The sequence below is a fragment of the Phaseolus vulgaris genome, chromosome 10 (assembly GCF_000499845.2).
Source record: "Phaseolus vulgaris cultivar G19833 chromosome 10, P. vulgaris v2.0, whole genome shotgun sequence".
NCBI classification, from domain to species: Eukaryota; Viridiplantae; Streptophyta; class Magnoliopsida; order Fabales; family Fabaceae; genus Phaseolus; species Phaseolus vulgaris.
In genome coordinates, this window is record NC_023750.2 from 16,667,467 (window position 1) to 16,685,355 (window position 17,889).

Consider the following 17,889-nt stretch of genomic DNA (forward strand, 5'->3'; position numbering starts at 1 on the left):
GCTTGAGTCAATGAACTGTGAAACATTTTGCTCTTTCCAAAGTTTCTATGCTTGAAACATGAAAGAGAAAAAAGTTATTCATGTTCAAACTTACCATAACCAACAAGTGCTTGGTATCTGTGGTACTACACTTGGTTCTTTTAAATAAAGTCTCAAATAGTCTTATGGAAGAAAGGAAGAACTCACCAAAGATTATCAATCAATTTCTTAATGGAGATTAGTTATCGATGAAACGAGTTTCATGACAAAAAAACACCACCATAGATAAATAATAAGTTTGAGTGCTCACTTAACCAACAATGTACTTGTACTAGCTGTACAATTGATATCACGCCTCAGACCCCATCATTGGGCTGACCAAGGCCGTACGACCTGTATCTATAAGGCCGACCGACATCATGAACCCAATTACGCTCAAACGAGATCAGCAAGGCTAACCCATGATTAGGAGCCAGGTAATGCAATCCTAATCACGATCCAACTCCCTAATCCGACCCAACAAGGTAAGGTCCATGATAGTGATATAAATAACACACATTCCAAGAAACTAGGTGCGTCATTATCTACAATGCTCTAGCTATCGAGTGTCAAACCCCTTGCTGACTTGAGCGTCAGAGTGTCTTCGGTGCTCACGAGACGACCGAGAGTCGAGGCTAGTAAGGAAAGGTGAGGAACAAGCAAGGAAGGAGGTTGAAGAGTAGCGCGACCAACCGACAGGAAGGAAGAAAACAAGTCCTCTCAATAGTTGTTTAGGCCCCATCCTCGAACGAAAACAAACAAGGTTCAGAGTTTGGTTTCCATGACAAAGAGCTCTATTTTTGTTGCCAGATATAATCTCCAACAACAAAATACCAAAGCTAAAAACGTCTGATTTGATTGAATATAATCCATCAACAACATGTTTTGGGGCCATGTATCCACTGTAGGAAAAATTTAGATTAAAAAAAATCATACCTAAACAAGTGTGGTGTAGTATAGTTAGACAAACACTCACTAAGTCCCAACAACTTTATTTCTGTTTCCTTCTATTTGGTCTCCTCCAAAACCTTGGCCATTCCAAAATCGATATTTTTGGATTTAACTTTTGGTCAAGTAAAATATTACTTGCTTTGATATCTCTATGAATAATCCTCAATTGGGAATCTTGATGTAGATGCAAAAGCCCCTTGGCAATCCCAAATATTATGTGCAGACATTGGGGCCATTCCAACAATTTATTCTTTTATTTTATTTGTTTTTTTATTCCACAACATATGTTGTTCAACATTAGATAGTTTCAAAAATATGATTGATCTAGGGTTGTTTAGTGAATTTATTTGTAACCACTTATAGAAAAAGAAATTATGAAAAAAAGCAGTACTAGATATATAATAATTAGTCACATAAAATATGATTTAGTAACATTTTATCCAATGTAACGAATACGTAATATTACTAAAGACTTTTAGTAACATTTTTACATTTAATAACTACATTTTTAAAAATGTCACTAAATACTTTTTAGTAACATTTATTTAATAAAAATATATTATTTTAAAAATGTTACTAAATTTTTTTAGTAATGTTTTTTCAATAAAAAGTAACACTATAAAAATGTTATTACAAATCTTTAGTAACTTTTTTTAATATAAAGGTGACATTTTAAAAATGTTACTAAATCATTTTAGTAATATTTTTTTTTTAAAAAAGTATCAATATAAAAATGTTACTAATTATTTTTAGTAACTGGTTTTAATAAAGATGTAAGATTTTAAAAATGTTACTAAATCTTTTTAGTAATACTTTTTAATAAAATAGTAACATAAAAATGTTATTTAAAATTTTTTAGTAACTTGTTGTAATAAATGTTCTCGCTGGCTGACCTGGATCGGACCTTGGTGGTGGACTGCGGGCTGACTTTTCTTTTTTGTTGTTGCTGCTTTGGAATGCTAATAACTCATAGTGAGAGGAGCTTCACCTATTGATTACACTCCGATGATCATGTCAGTGAGAGCATATAACTATCAATATCTGAATACAAAGTAACTATACGAGTATAGTCTCTCTAGATTGAAACTTACCTTTGCTCAGGGTCTCGAGCCCCTTTTATATCATAGACCTCCCTGTTGAATCAAGTGTGATAAAAAACTTTGAAGAATCCAAATCCTAGTGTTTGATGGAAGGCTGAAATTGCTTGAAGTTGTTGTTGTGTTTTAGAGTAGGATCTGGGTAGTTTATCTTTGTAATCCACTCTTTGTTGAATCTAAAGCTTAAGTGTTTTCAAATCTTTTAAGTGTAAAGTGTTTTTCAAACTAAGTGAAAAACAACCTGTTGTTTTGTAGAAACAACCGATTGTTTTAGACTTAGGTGTTTTTGAAAAGGTTGAAAACTGTTTTGGTTGGTTGACTTGCTGTCAAACCAAAACAATCGATTGTTTTGTGCTTTCAATCGATTGTTTGTTTGAAAATCCTAATAGAATCTGTTTTGTTAGTTGGGTGTGCTTTAAATGATTTCAACTGAATATGCTCCTATATTAAATGCTTTGACCAATCTTTGAAAGATTTAAATAGTTTGTTTATGTTTCATAACAAACAAGAAAAAATAGATTTGAGTTTTTCAGTTGTGAGAAATTGCTTTCAAGTTTTGAACATTCACTTTTCAGCTTTGGTTTTTTCAAGAGAGAGTGGAATAGGATTACATCTGTATTGATTTCAGTTTATTCTGTAAACAAATGTAATTCGTTCTGAATACTTTGTACTTTCTGGTGTTGTAAGCCAAGGAGTGTTGTGTGCTCTTGAGGTTGTCAAGATCAACAATCTTGGTGTGTGCTGTGCCAAAGGAAGTGTGTTTCTTGAAGGGTTCAAGGTCACTTCTTTGGTGGTTTTGTGTGTAATCTGTATTTGATTGCTTAGTGGATTGCCCAGTGGATTCTGGGGACTGTGTAGCTCTTGGTTTAAGAGTGAACCGGTATAAACTATTTGTGTATCTCTTTCTTCCCTTAAACTCGTTTAAATTCAATTGTTATTGCCTTGTTGGTATAAACAACCGATTGTTTCACAGAAACAACCGATTGTTTTTCTGGTGCTTGCTGTTTTGTGCTTTATATCTTGGCTAACTGAATTTCTAATTGAGTTTCATTCAAAGGATTTTTGTTCTAGCTTAAAAAGTTTTCGAAAACCCCCTTTAAATAATTCACTCCCCCTGTCGTTTAAGGCCATATATTCTAACAGTATGAACACTCTCAAGTGAAAAAGGTCAAAACCTCCACACATGCAAAAAGGTAATTCACCACAAAACTTGGGGAAAGAAGAAAAGACAAACAAGAAAAGCTTAAAATAAGAAAAGGCTAAACCAAATTTGAATTAAGAGATATGACAAACTTTGAAAAACATGACAAGCAAGAAAAGCACAAAAGAAGACTCTAAGAAATTCACTAAACTTTTAACTATGAAACTTTTGTGATTAGAAAAGTGCTAAATTAAAAGGAGAAAAAAAATTCCACAAAGTTGAAACTATTTGCCAATCAAGTTGAACCCATAATTTTGGAAAATGATTTTCTTGACCAAAGGATAACCAAAGATGCTTTGTAAATTGGTTCTTTGCTGTTTTTGTATTTTTAACGTCACTTTTGGTTTGAAAACCATTACATTTTTTCTTTTTTTTTTCTTTTTATTATCCTAATGTGACTTATGGCAAAGAATGGACATAGGTTGCATCTTGCACATTTTCAAAAACTTGCAATTTTCACAAAAAAGTTTGGTTGGATTCATTATAATTGAACACTTGAAATGATATGTTTGGAACTTTAAATCAACTTCTACTAAAACAAGTTTCTAATTAATTAGTAAACTTCACAATTAAAAACAAGTAGAATCAAAACAAGGACACCTAAAACACTAATGAACATAAGACTTAAAGTAAAAGAAAAGATCAATAAAAGACATAACAAGAAACATATTCAAAACAAAAAATGCTATGAATATAAAGAAAGGCTGAATTGTTTTTTGCAAGAGAATAAGGTGCTGGAAAAATAAAAAGCAAGAAAATAATGACAAGAATTTAAAGGTACTTGAATTTAAAGACAAGAAAGTAAAGGTACTTGAATTTAAAGACAAGAATTAAAGGTGCTAAAATGTAAAGAAATTATAAAGTGCCAAATCAACTCAAGCAATTTAAGCATAAGAACCTAAGCTCTAATAACCACATGATGTGAGTTGATTTTTGGATTGATCATTAGGTGACACTTAGATATTTATGATTGAGATTTTAAGACAATTAAAGAGTGAAAACCTAAGGAAAATCCCCACTGGACATTAACTTAACCAAGTGGTTAAGTAGATGTGAAGGTTCATTTCTCAAAAGCAAAAAAGAAAACACAATTATATGGTGAGAATGATGATAAATATAGTGTGGAATTGAACAAACAATAAAGGAACAAAAGAGAAGATCGAATTGAAATTCAAAGAAGCAAAACTAAGAACATGTTTAAGATAGAATGGAATGTGTACTGTCCCGGGGCGTTGACCAAAAGTCAAAGTCAAAGTCAACATATGGTGGGACCGCTCGAGGGCCCCAAAGAAGGGAAGGAAGGTCAACAGGTTGACCGCTTGGGGCATCGCCCAAGAAAGGCGTCGCCTAAGAAAGGTGTCGCCTCGCGAAGGCGTCACCCAAGAAAGGTGTCGCCTCGCGAAGGCGTCACCCAAGAAAGGCGACACCTCGCAAGGGCATCGCCCAAGAAAGGCGTCGCCAGGTAAAGAAACAGTCAAGTTAAGATATCGACGGTGTTACCCCCCAATACCCATGGGTAGGGAAGACCATGGAGGGGGCAACACCGTGAGGAAGTCTTGGGCTCCGATGGCTCATAACAGCAATGAAGAGAGGATAGTTTCAAGGCCATAAGCTCTAGTACCAGTAGGGAGTAACCGAACTCGTGAAGTACCCACGCCACCGCTGGGAAACCCTGGGACAGATACGACCCATGAGGGGGCCACGCCCATGGGAGAACCACGTGCATGGTACGAGAGAAAGGTAGATACACTCCCAAGGTGAGTAACCAGAGATTGGGGCGCATGAGCTGGCACCCAGAAAGTCACCCCCTTTGCGCCAGATGCACTTCATGAAAAGAGGGTTTGCACGATAGGTTAACCCTAAGTTGGGTTGCGGCGCAGTAGGGCCCTCCACGAAGAGTCACGATCAAGTCAGAAGAACACGTGGCAATAAGCACTGAAAACATCAAGGCTTTCCTAAAAGGTCGCTAACGTACGCGTTAATTCAGTTAATGTTCCCGCCGGTTGACCGGGATCGTCTTTGCGCGTAGCCTGTCCTCGCGAGCTAGGGCACCAAGGTTGCTAAGGTACGCGTTAATTCAGTTAAGATTTGAATGTTCCAAGGAACATTTTTATACGCTTTCAATGCGCTTTAACGCGTTTTAAATACGAGAGGTGTATAAAAATGGGACTTTGGGACGTTTGAAAGGGATCCGAGTTTTGACCTAATAATCGTAGCATTACACAGAGCACAAACCCTAGTTGCTCCGCTGTGCACCCACTGTGTGCACCAGATGATTAGGGCAACACAGTTTCAGTCATTCAGTATAGTTCTCGACCACCTTCAGAGGGTGTGTCACCTTTGATGTTTCTTGCTAGCTGACTTGATCGTCTGAGTGCAAACGGCCGCGAGGGCGCCCCTTTTTTCACTTCTTTTCAGGTATTCTCAGACGTAGCGGAACGAAGGTGCCCTAGCTCATAAGAACAAGCCACGCGCAAAGACGTCCCTGGTCAACCGGCCGGAACATTTGGCGCCCGATATAAAACATCAGTCCCACTACTCAAGTTCTTCAGTTCCAGTTCCCAAAACCCAGATAAGTTAAGAAGGTTTCCAGAAAGCCAAGAACACAAGGCCTGCACGTTCTAGGAGTGAAGAGATGACCATGCAACAACTGGTGGGCATGATGCAAGGGCTGCAAGAAGCAATGGCGGCGTCAAGGGAGGAGCAAGAACGCATGCAGGCGGATCTCACAGCATCTCAGGAGAGAAATGACGAGCTTCACCGTGCTAACGAGGAGTTACGACGTGGTTGGCGCGACGTGGACGAGCCTGAGACTACCACCCCACCTAGAGAATTCTCAACGCCATTCTCACAGGCAATCTTAGAGACAGCAATCCCCAACACATTCACAGGGCCCAAGGTAACCTTCACGGGGATGGAGGATCCTGAGGCGTATCTCACTGCGTTCCACACCCAGATGATGCTGGTAGGCGGTTCTGATGCCGTGAAATGCAAGCTCTTTATGAGCACTTTGACTTGGATGGCCATGGACTGGTTCATCAACCTCCCAGAGGGTCACATCACATCTTTCACACAGCTTTCGCGACTATTCAGAGAGCAATATTTGGCTAACAAGGCCCCAGCCCCAGTCTCATACGACCTTTTCGACGTAAAGCAATATCAAGGGGAGACCTTGAAAGAGTACATAAGCCGCTTCGGGGCGCAGGTGGTGAAAGTGGGTACCACCGACGAACCCATGATCGTGTACGCATTCAAGAAGGGCGTGAGTCCAGAATCTTTCAGCAAATCACTCAATCGCAGCCGCCCCAAAACCTTTGCTGAAGTAAGGCGTCAGGCGGTAGAACACATTGCCTCTGAGGGTGAGACATACGAGAAATGCACAACAACTGTACCTACACGCCCCAGAGCACAGATACGTACGCAACCCGCCAAAGTCCACGAAGCTACTACAGAAAGAAAGAATCAAGATAGGAGGCGCACATACGAGACAAGGAGAACCCAACCTAAGGGCCGATCAGAAGGAAGGAGAGAAAGCAATAGACCTTTAAGGCACAACTTTGTGGTAGAACTTAAAGACCTCATCGTTGTGCCCAATATAGTTGACAGGTTGAGGCCACCAGTGAAGTCAGACAAGGTACTGGGACCTCACAAGGAATCATGGTGCAAATTTCACGAAGCATTCGGACACCACATTAACAACTGCTTGGCGCTGGGCTATCAGTTGGATGAGCTCGTGAAGAACGGATTTTTGAAAGATTATCTCGCTGGGTCCACTGCGACCCCAGTCACGGCGACGCCAGAGGAAGGTCAAGCGCACGAAGTCCCAACTCACGGAGAAGTGCACACCATCTCTGGCGGCTTTTCACGGAGAAGCGCACATTTCTTGAAAGGTTATAACGTTAACTCGAAGAAGCGCTAACGACACGCACCCTCCGCCGTTCGATCGCACACGTGTTGAAGGATTAAGCGCCAAAGTAAAACGCAAAGGGCACCAAACGTAGACCGTGCGATCGAGCCACGTGTGAAGAAGATTAGAGCGTGACCCAAAGCGTCACCTTTCTCGCTCAGAGAACGTCATATCGTCAAAGCACTCGAAGGTGCGTCACGTCAGCGGTACGGAGAATGTCACGTCAGCGGATCAGAGAATGACACGTCATCAGGATGCCACGTGGACGATAGGGCGAGGCCTTAGTCTTTTCGCTGAAAACAAGTTATCAGCTCAAGACTGGGGGGCTTGTGTACCGTCCCGGGGCGTTGACCAAAAGTCAAAGTCAAAGTCAACATATGGTGGGACCGCTCGAGGGCCCCAAAGAAGGGAAGGAAGGTCAACAGGTTGACCGCGTGGGGCATCGCCCAAGAAAGGCGTTGCCTCGCAAAGGCGTCGCCTAAGAAAGGCGTCACCCAAGAAAGGCGACGCCTCGCAAGGGCATCGCCCTAGAACGGCGTCGCCAGGTAAAGAAACAGTCAAGTTAAGATATCGACGGTGTTACCCCCCAATACCCATGGGTAGGGAAGACCATGGAGGGGGCAACACCGTGAGGAAGTCTTGGGCTCCGATGGCTCAGAACAGCAATGAAGAGAGGATAGTTTCAAGGCCATAAGCTCTAGTACCAGTAGGGAGTAACCGAACTCGTGAAGTACCCACGCCACCGTTGGGAAACCCTAGGACAGATACGACCCATGAGGGGGCCACGCCCAGGGGAGAACCACGTGCATGGTACGAGAGTAAGGTAGATACACTCCCAAGGTGAGTAACCAGAGATTGGGGCGCATGAGCTGGCACCCAGAAAGTCACCCCCTTTGCGCCAGATGCATTTCAAGAAAAGAGGGTTTGCACGATAGGTTAACCATAAGTTGGGTTGCGGCGCAGTAGGGCCCTCCACGAAGAGTCATGATCAAGTCAGAAGAACACGTGGCAATAAGCACTGAAAACATCAAGGCTTTCCTAAAAGGTCGCTAACGTACGCGTTAATTCAGTTAATGTTCCCGCCGGTTGACCGGGATCGTCTTTGCGCGTAGCCTGTCCTCGCGAGCTAGGGCACCTTCGTTTTGCTCCGTCGGTGAGTACCTGAAAAGAAGTGAAAAAAGGGCGCCCTCGCGGCCGTTTGCACTCTGACGATCAAGTCAGCTAGCGAGAAACATCAAAGTTGGCGCACCTCCGTATCGGAACACCGTAAACGAATGCTCTGAAGGTGGTCAGAAGTAATTGAGTGACTAAAACTGTGTTGCACTAATTGCCTTGTGCTCACAGTGGGTGCGCAACGAAAACAACTAGAGTTTGTGCTTTGTGTATGTACCGTCCCGTATCCGGGCGTTGACAAAGTCAAGGTCAAAGTCAACGTCGGGGGTCAAGGTCAACGTAAGGCGTCGCCTAGGTGAAGAGACGCCAAGTGCCAGCGTCGCCAAGAGGAAGCGTCGCCAAGGTAAGGCGTCGCCTAGGTGAAGGCATCGCCCAGTTAAGGCATCGCCCAACCAGGGCGTCGCCAAGATCAAATATCACTAAGGCAAGGCAATCACAGTGTGGTTCCCCGATACCCATGGGTAGGAAAGACCATGGAGGGAGCGACGCCGTGGGAAGGCCTCAAGTCCCGATAATCCGGGGTAGTGATAAAGAGAAGAGAAAGGTGGCTTCAAGGCCATAGTGACAACGCCAGTGTAGGGCAGCCTGACTCGTGAAGTGCCCCTGCCGCCCCAGAGACGCCCTTGGGATAGATACGACTCAAGAGGAGGGTCACGCCCAGGGTAGCCAGGTGCAGGGTACGAGAGGAAGGCAGATACGCTCTCAAAGTGAGTGACTAGATGTTTGGGGGCATGAGTTGGCACCCAAAAAGTCACCTCCAGCGCAGATGCACTCCCAGGTAGGAGGACTCACACGAAGAAACGCCCCCAGATGGGGTCACGGCGCTATGAGGCCCTCCACGTGTACAACAGCCAAGTCAGAATAGAAACGCCATTTTGTCAAGTACAAGGTAATTAAGGTTATTTAATACAGTTTCCGTTTCGAGCGTTTAAGGTACCATAAATGCTCCCAAGCGTTTTAAACGTCTTAAATGCGCTACGTTTTATAATTAAATGCGCTTTAAGGCGCTTTGAATGCGGGAGTAACTTAAATAGCGCCTTGAATGTTGGAAACGGGGTTCGAACTTTTGGCTAATTTCCCAGAAACACTCTAGTTTCTTGCTCGAGAACGAGAAATATACAATAGACACAATTCCTTTTTACCACCTTCAGAGTGCCATTCACGGTGCTCCGATATGGAGGTGCAGAGTTTTTGGTGTTTCTTGCTGGCTGACTTGAGCATCGGAGTGCAAACGGCCGCTAGGGCGCCCTTTGTCCTTCTTTGCAGGAATCCACAGGTAACCAGTGGGAAGGAGTCCCTAGCTGACGGTTGAGGTCGCGCACGAAGACGTCCCAGGTCAACTGGACGGAACATTTGGCGCCCACCGTGGGGCCGATATAAAACATTGGTCCCATCACAAGTTTGAAAGGATCTATCAGGTCACGATAACGATTGAGAAAACAGTGAAGAATGGCCACCACTAGACGAGGTACCGCACACACTGCGGGAGAAGAAATGTCCATGCAGCAGGTCCTGGAGATAATGAGGGTACTGCAGGATGATATGGCGGAGTCGAAGATAGAACAAGAACGCATGTAGGCGGATCTCGACGCCTCGCATGTGAGGAACAAAGAGCTCCGTTGCGTTAATGAGGAGTTGCGCCGGGGTCTGAGGTGCACACGCGGGTTCAGCCCGTCAGGGTCAACGAGACAACGACGGGAAGGAAGAAGTCAGAGGGGAGACGCCTCTATGAAGCCAGAAAACCCCAGCCCTGGGGTCCAGCAGGGGGCGATTGCCCGGGTAGGGAGAGGGCAAGGCCGGCGAGATACAACTTTGTAGTGGAGTTGAAGGACCTGATCGCCGTGCCTAATATAGCTGAGAGGTTGAGGCGACCGGCAAAAACTGACAAGGTGTTAGGGCCACGGAAAGACTCTTGGTGCGAGTTCCACGAGGCCTTTGGTCATCACATTGACAACTGCCTCTCGTTGGGTTACCAGCTTGATGAGCTGGTGAGAAGCGGGTTTCTGAAGGATTACGACGCAGAACCCGCCGCGACCGCCGCCCTGCCGGCACCGATAGAGGAGCAAGCGCACGAGATGCCCGTTCTCGGCGAGTGATCCTGCCTGTTGACTGGAACGCTGGAAACTGCCTCGTCAAAGGATCGACGTGCGCACCGCTTCTCACCTCCGTTCCTCTTCGGGATCTACCTCAAGAACCTGCAAAGAAACAGAGCGGCGCCGCTGCGGCCGATCGCACTCCAACGCTCAAGTCAGTGACGGTATCACCAAATACTAAGAGAACAAGAACCGTGCAAATCCTCTCTCACAGTCAGCTCTAGAACTCGCAAGCGTAAAGAGTATGAACTGAACGTGCGTACCTCAGAAAGTTTGTTGAGAACTCTTATATACCTGGTTGTTTTCTCTCTCCTGGCAGTTACAGACCTGGACACGTGGCTCGCATCCAGTCGTACACGTGCCATCATCTGGAGGCTCCTTGACTTGGCGCTGCTTCTACTCTCATTTTGGCTAAGTTACTTATGCATGGTACTGCCCAGTGCATAGCTAACTTGGGAGTGCGATCTCTACTGGAACTGGCGAGTTAGGGTGTCCTCATACACCTTCCCTGTGGTCTCGCCGGCCGCCTTCATAATCTGCTTCTCCTTCCTCTTCGGCGATGTGCTTTCTCCGGCGATCTCCAACTGCTTGGTCGCCTGAAACTACATCTGGCGACTTCATCTTAAACCTGGTGATCGCCTATTCTGATAAGCTGGAGATCGGAACACGCCAACTTAACAACTGGCGACTACACGACCCCCCGACTTCCTTCCCTCCTGCCAACCTGGCGCCTTGCAAACACGCCTATACTGTAGCAGGGTGCCACGTCATCACTCCCGACCACCAGGGCGGTACACAAGCCCCCCAGTCTTAAGCGAAGACTTGTCTAGCGAAAAGACTGAAAAAGTCACGTCAACACCGATCTACGTGGCACTGACGCAGAATTCCAAGCGGTTGTACCTTCCGCTGCTCTGACGCTCCACCAAACCCCTCACTCATCACTTGACGCGTGGCTTCATCAACGGCTCTCTTCAGTTGCCGTTTACGCTTCCTAAACCCATTTCGAAAAAACCCTTAAAACCATTTTCACTCAGCACTGTTCCATCACTTTCCCTCGCATTCACGAACGCTCCAACTTTCTTCTGTGAAAAACTCTCAGCGCTCTCCGGCATCCTGCATCTCCATCAACCTTCATCGTCTCCTTGATCATCAAAAGGTACCTACTTTCCTTCTTCTGCTGGCTTTCCTTGCATTTTAACCGATTCGCATCATCCCGTAACTGCCTGGTGCATACGCTGTGGGTTGTTTTTCCATTTATTCTTCTGCGTAACTTAGGGCTTCGTCAATCGTCGCAACGAACCTACATTCGTTCGTCTTTCACCTTCCTTCTATGATCGAGTCAGCCTTTGTAACCCCCTGATCATTTTTCCTTTCTTCTTCCTTTGCAGCTGCTATCATGACTCGCACCAAGATTACCCCGAACCCTCCTCCTTCAGCACGAAACCTTCCTTCACAAGCACACGACCCAACACCAGTTCGTGGCGCTTCATCTTCGCAGGCTGAGAGGCCTGCGTCTTCCCAACCTGTCCTGGCCCAGGCGACTCCACCCATCGCCGGAGGAGCCTCTGCTCCCTTGCCAGACTTCAAAACCTTGTATCCCTGGGCCAATTCGACCCTTCTAAGGGAGACATCTTCGGTGAATACTGCGGGAGCAGTTTTGCGGCTGACCAAGGGGGATGAGCCTCATCAAACGTTTCACAAGGAGCACGACGAAAGGATGATAGTGCTACCTTGCCCCCGAGCTGCCTGTTTGTGCTGACGAGAAGGTGAGTGCCGACGGGCCCTTCTGTTTCGTCTACACAACCTTATTCAAGAAGGTGAAACTCAAGTTCCCTTTCACCCGTTTCGAAAGGGAGCTCCTAACCGAGCTCAACATTGCCGCTGCCCAGCTCCATCCAAACAGCTGGGCGTTTGTGCGAGCGTTCGAAGTGGTGTGCGCCCACCTGGGGTTGCCCGCATCGGTGGACGTGTTTTTATTCCTTTTTGAAGCCAAGCACCCGGGAGACCGCCTATGGGTTAGCTTGAACGCGATCGCTGGGAGGTCCATCTTTGCTATCTTCCAGCAATCGTATAAAGATTGGAAAGGGAGGTTCGTCCAAGTGCGCGCAAACGACAAGGACGAATCCCTACTCGACGGCTTCCCCTTATACTGGGTGGATAAGGGGAAGAAAGAATCCAAAAGCTGCTTCAGGAGACCCAGAAGTCCTGATAGCATGGGAGCGTTGGACAGAGATCTCTGTCTCTTCTGGAAGAGGGTGGCGGATGCCAACATCACTTTCCTGACCACCACCTTGATCTGCTTCGAATTCTACGAAGACCAGCTAGAAATTCGAATAGGTTAGAACATTAAACTATCGCTTTGATACTGCTTCTGTTTAGCTGTTTCTGGGCGTCTTGCGCGTTATGCGCAAGACTTTGATTTTATCTTTCCTGCACATATCATCTGCTTTGCTGCGTACTACCTTATGCATTTGTTTTTTTTTTTTTTTTCTGAGTTGACCATGCAATTTCGTTTCATGCAGACGACATGTTGGGCAAAGGCATGCTTGTTGAACTTAAGGCGCTCGCCCGAAACCATGGATTGGCGACGGGCTCGCAAACAGTGCCCAACTCGGTGGTGGAGAAGGCTATCGTCCACGGGCGATCACCACCTAAGGAACCCGCCCAACGCAAAAAAACTGGTTCTTAAAAGGCCTAAAAGGAAAGCCGCTCAAGTCATCCATGAGGAGGAAGAAGAGGATGACGAGGTCACCGAGGATGGCCTCGTTACAAAGAGGAAAAGGGTGGCACCTTCTTCACCACCTGCTCCACCCCCTCTTCCAACCTCAACACCACCATCGACGCCTGCTCCTCCTCCATCATCGCCACTCCCACAGGCTCCTGCCTCTCCAGTCCAAGCGGTTCCACTGGCCACTGCGCCACCTGCAGCTGAGGCCCAAGAGCCAAATTTCCTGGAGGACCCCCCAAGCGCCTCTACGCCATATGCGTCAGCTGGAGGGGGGCCCCCTTCAAACGCTTTAGCTGCAGAAAATGCTCCAATCGGGGATGAGGTTGCTCATACCTCTCCGATTCTGATTACCGAATCCCCGATTGCGTCACCACGCCAGGAAGCAATTACTGAAGAACCTGCTAAGGAAGGTGGCGACGAGAACCCACAACAAGCCCACCTGGTGCCTCTCCAAGCAGCAAACCTTCCCCTTGAGGTCACAAGGATGTGGGAGCCTCTAACTGCCAAGCTGAAAACCATAGCAGAGGATATCCCAGCGATCATAACCAGGGCTGTGGAAGGCTCAACCAGGAGGCTCCATGACGACCTCTTCAACCTCAAAACCGAAAACAGCACCATGAGGGTCGAGGTGGAAAAGTTGTCTTTCAGCCTGACGCTCGCAGAAATCGAACACTCCCGAGTGGAGGATGCAATGAATACCGAGCTCAGGCTGGCGCGCAAGGAGGCCACTGACCTTCGCCACAAAGTTCACCAACTTGCCCAAGAGAAGGTCGAGCTGGAAAGCAAAATTGTGCCTCTTCGCGCCAGGGCGGTCGACCTGGAGGCTCTCATGAAAGCTGACGCCGCTAAGGTGCAAAAACTGGAGCAGAGGTCGATCGACCGAGAGAAACTACTTGGGCAAGTAGAAAAGGCGAGGGACGACGCCATGGCTGATCTCGTCGAGGCCAACAAAGAGAAGGGAAAGGTGCCTGCTGAGTTGGCCCAAGCACAATCGGAATCCAAAAAGGTTACTGAAGACCTTCTCCAGGCTCAAGAGACCAACGAACAACTTAAAAAACAGGTTGAAGAGCTGGAGCAGCAGAATAAAGAGCTGAAAGAGCAAACTGAAGACCTCAAGAAGCGGATTGAGGAACTTCAGGGGCAAATCGAAGAACTCAAGCTAAACTCTGCTCAGATTCTGGCTGCTGGATTCGAAGCTGCTCGGGAACAATTCGCTTGCCTATTCCCCGACCTGGATCTCAGCCCGGTGTCACTGAACAATGAAGTAGTAGATGGAAAAGTCGTTCCTGCTGAAGACTAATCAACTCCTCTTCATCTGCTATTTTTATGATTTCCCTTGTATTATTCTGTAATAAACTTGTGTATATGTGCCTTTAACAGATACTTATCTTAATGACAAAGTTTTGGGTATTCCCTCTCCTGACTTCTTTAAGTGCTTTAACCTTCTTTGCATGTTAAACTTTACCGGATTTAACTTAACGATTTTGCAAACACGACTTTGACTTAACTGCTCCGAACCACTTCAAACTTAAGCAAAAATCACTTTAACCAACTTGTACTCTTAAGGCAACTAACCTTATCGTAAGAATGTCCCTCAAGCAACAAACTGTAACTCAGTTACTGGCTTAAAACACCGTCCCACTCGACCTGCCTTATCAAACAGGTCCTTCAACCTTCTCGCCGCTGTTTGAACCCTTCCTGATCGCCAAAAACTCTTGGTGATACCAGCTTTCTTCTAGCCTCATGCTTTGGCCATAGTTTCTTCATCTGGGGGTAGAAACGCCTTTTGGGATCCTTCTTTACCTCCCTGAACTTCAGAACAAAGACCGGTTGACTAGGCGTTCTCTTCGAACCTACCTTAGCCACCTTCCAAACTTCTTCCACCCTCTGCACCGTACCTGAACTCGTTCGAGACGAGAAGGATTTTATGTTGCCTAAACTCGCTCATCGGCGAGAAGGTCTTTAACTTGCCTGAACTCGCTCATCGGCGAGAAGGTCTTTAACTTGCCTGAACTCGCTCAACGGCGAGAAGGTCTTTAAACTCGCCTGAACTCGCTCAACGGTGAGAAGGTCTTTAAACTCGCCTCAACGGCGAGAAGGTCTTTAAACTCGTCAGCAACGGGCGCAACTGGACTTGAACGATTGCTTCTCATCTTTCTCATGAACTCAGCGAATCTCAGAATGCAGCGAACGACACTTCAACCACGATCGAATCAGCGATCAACCGGAGAAAATAGTGCGAAACTGCGCAAGAAAACTCAAGAACACCGTAAGCCTTCAAAGAAAACCACAACCTCACCAGAAACCACCGCAACCAAACGAGCGAAAGAACTCGAACTTCCACCAAACAAATTACGCGTAAACAGCAGGAAACTTCACTCCACCGATCGAAAAGCCAAACGAACGGTACAAAACGCGAATTCTCCGAATGAAACTCAAGCAAACAGCGAACGATGGTTGCACCAGCACACAACCACGCAGAAAACTTCGAAAACTTTCAAGAACTCACGCTGTGCATGGGAGCAAGTTTTACAGGCCCCACGGTGGGCGCCTGATGATCCTGCCTGTTGACCGGAACGCTGGAAACTGCCTCGTCAAAGGATCGACGTGCGCACCGCTTCTCACCTCCGTTCCTCTTCGGGATCTACCTCAAGAACCTGCAAAGAAACAGAGCGGCGCCGCTGCGGCCGATCGCACTCCAACGCTCAAGTCAGTGACGGTATCACCAAATACTAAGAGAACAAGAACCGTGCAAATCCTCTCTCACAGTCAGCTCTAGAACTCGCAAGCGTAAAGAGTATGAACTGAACGTGCGTACCTCAGAAAGTTTGTTGAGAACTCTTATATACCTGGTTGTTTTCTCTCTCCTGGCAGTTACAGACCTGGACACGTGGCTCGCATCCAGTCGTACACGTGCCATCATCTGGAGGCTCCTTGACTTGGCGCTGCTTCTACTCTCATTTTGGCTAAGTTACTTATGCATGGTACTGCCCAGTGCATAGCTAACTTGGGAGTGCGATCTCTACTGGAACTGGCGAGTTAGGGTGTCCTCATACACCTTCCCTGTGGTCTCGCCGGCCGCCTTCATAATCTGCTTCTCCTTCCTCTTCGGCGATGTGCTTTCTCCGGCGATCTCCAACTGCTTGGTCGCCTGAAACTACATCTGGCGACTTCATCTTAAACCTGGTGATCGCCTATTCTGATAAGCTGGAGATCGGAACACGCCAACTTAACAACTGGCGACTACACGACCCCCCGACTTCCTTCCCTCCTGCCAACCTGGCGCCTTGCAAACACGCCTATACTGTAGCAGGGTGCCACGTCATCACTCCCGACCACCAGGGCGGTACAGCGAGGTTCACACCATTGCTGGGGGTTTTTCCGGCGGGGGACCCACTGCCTCCCAGCGAAAGAAATACGCGAGGGGGGTCAACTCGATCGAAGAAAGGATCTCGGGTGAGCCGTGGGAATCGGACCTCGTGTTCACGAGAGGGGATCTTCGAGACGTGGTGCCGCATGACAATGACCTCGTGGTCATTTTGGTTGTCACGGCTGGAAGAAAGGTGCACAGGGTTCTTGTCGACCAGGGAAGTTCAGCAGATGTCATGTTCTGGTCGACATTCAACAAGTTACGGTTGTCTCCTGACCTTTTGATGCCCTACACAGGGTGCCTATATGGGTGTGCGGATAACCAGGTGGAAGTCCGAGGCTACCTGGAGTTGAGGACTACGTTCACGGATGGAGAGGCCTCGCGTACCGAAAGCATCCGGTACTTGGTCGTGAACGCCAACTCCGCCTACAACATTTTGTTGGGCAGACCGGCGTTGAATAGGCTGAACGCAGTAGCCTCCACACGCCATATGAAGAAGAAGCTGCCGGACCTCAGCGGCAAGGTGATAGTTATCAAGTCGGATCAGGAGGAGGCGCGAAAGTGTTATGAAAACAGCCTGAAAACGAAGAAAAGCGTGTTCATGGTGTTTGAGCGTCCGCCCAGTGTGGACACACCGATGATTGAGGCGACGCCCGCCAGGACAACGCCCGACGAGGCCACACCTGCGAGGGCGACGCCCGAGGTAGATACACTCATGAAGGAGGGACCTGATGATACGGCGCTTGTGGGAGAGGCGGCGCCCATTCAGGATAACAGCAGGGACCAACAGGCGGCTAACGCTGTGGAGAGTGAGATTGGCGTCAAAACGTTTAAGTTAGGGCGTTTGCTGAGGCAAGAAGAACAGGAGGGGGTGGCAGAGGTGATTTCACGCCACTTGGATGCCTTCGCATGGTCTGCCTCGGATATGCCCGGCATCGACCCGGATTTCCTATGTCATCACCTCAGCATGGACGCCACGGTCCGCCCCGTGCGCCAAAGAAGGAGAAAGTTTAACGAAGAGAGGCAGCTGGTGGTAAAGGAGGAAACGCAGAAGCTGCTAAGTGCTGGCCACATCAGGGAGATTCAATACCCTGAGTGGCTAGCCAACGTTGTCTTGGTGAAGAAGGCGAATGGGAAGTGGAGGATGTGCGTGGACTTCACGGACTTAAATAAGGCGTGCCCGAAGGACTCGTACCCACTACCCAGCATCGACGCGTTGGTGGATAGTGCATCCGGCTGCAAGGTGCTAAGCTTCCTGGATGCATTCTCGGGATACAACCAGATCAAAATGCACCCGAGAGATGAGAGCAAAACTACATTCATGACAGAGACTTGCAGTTACTGTTACAAG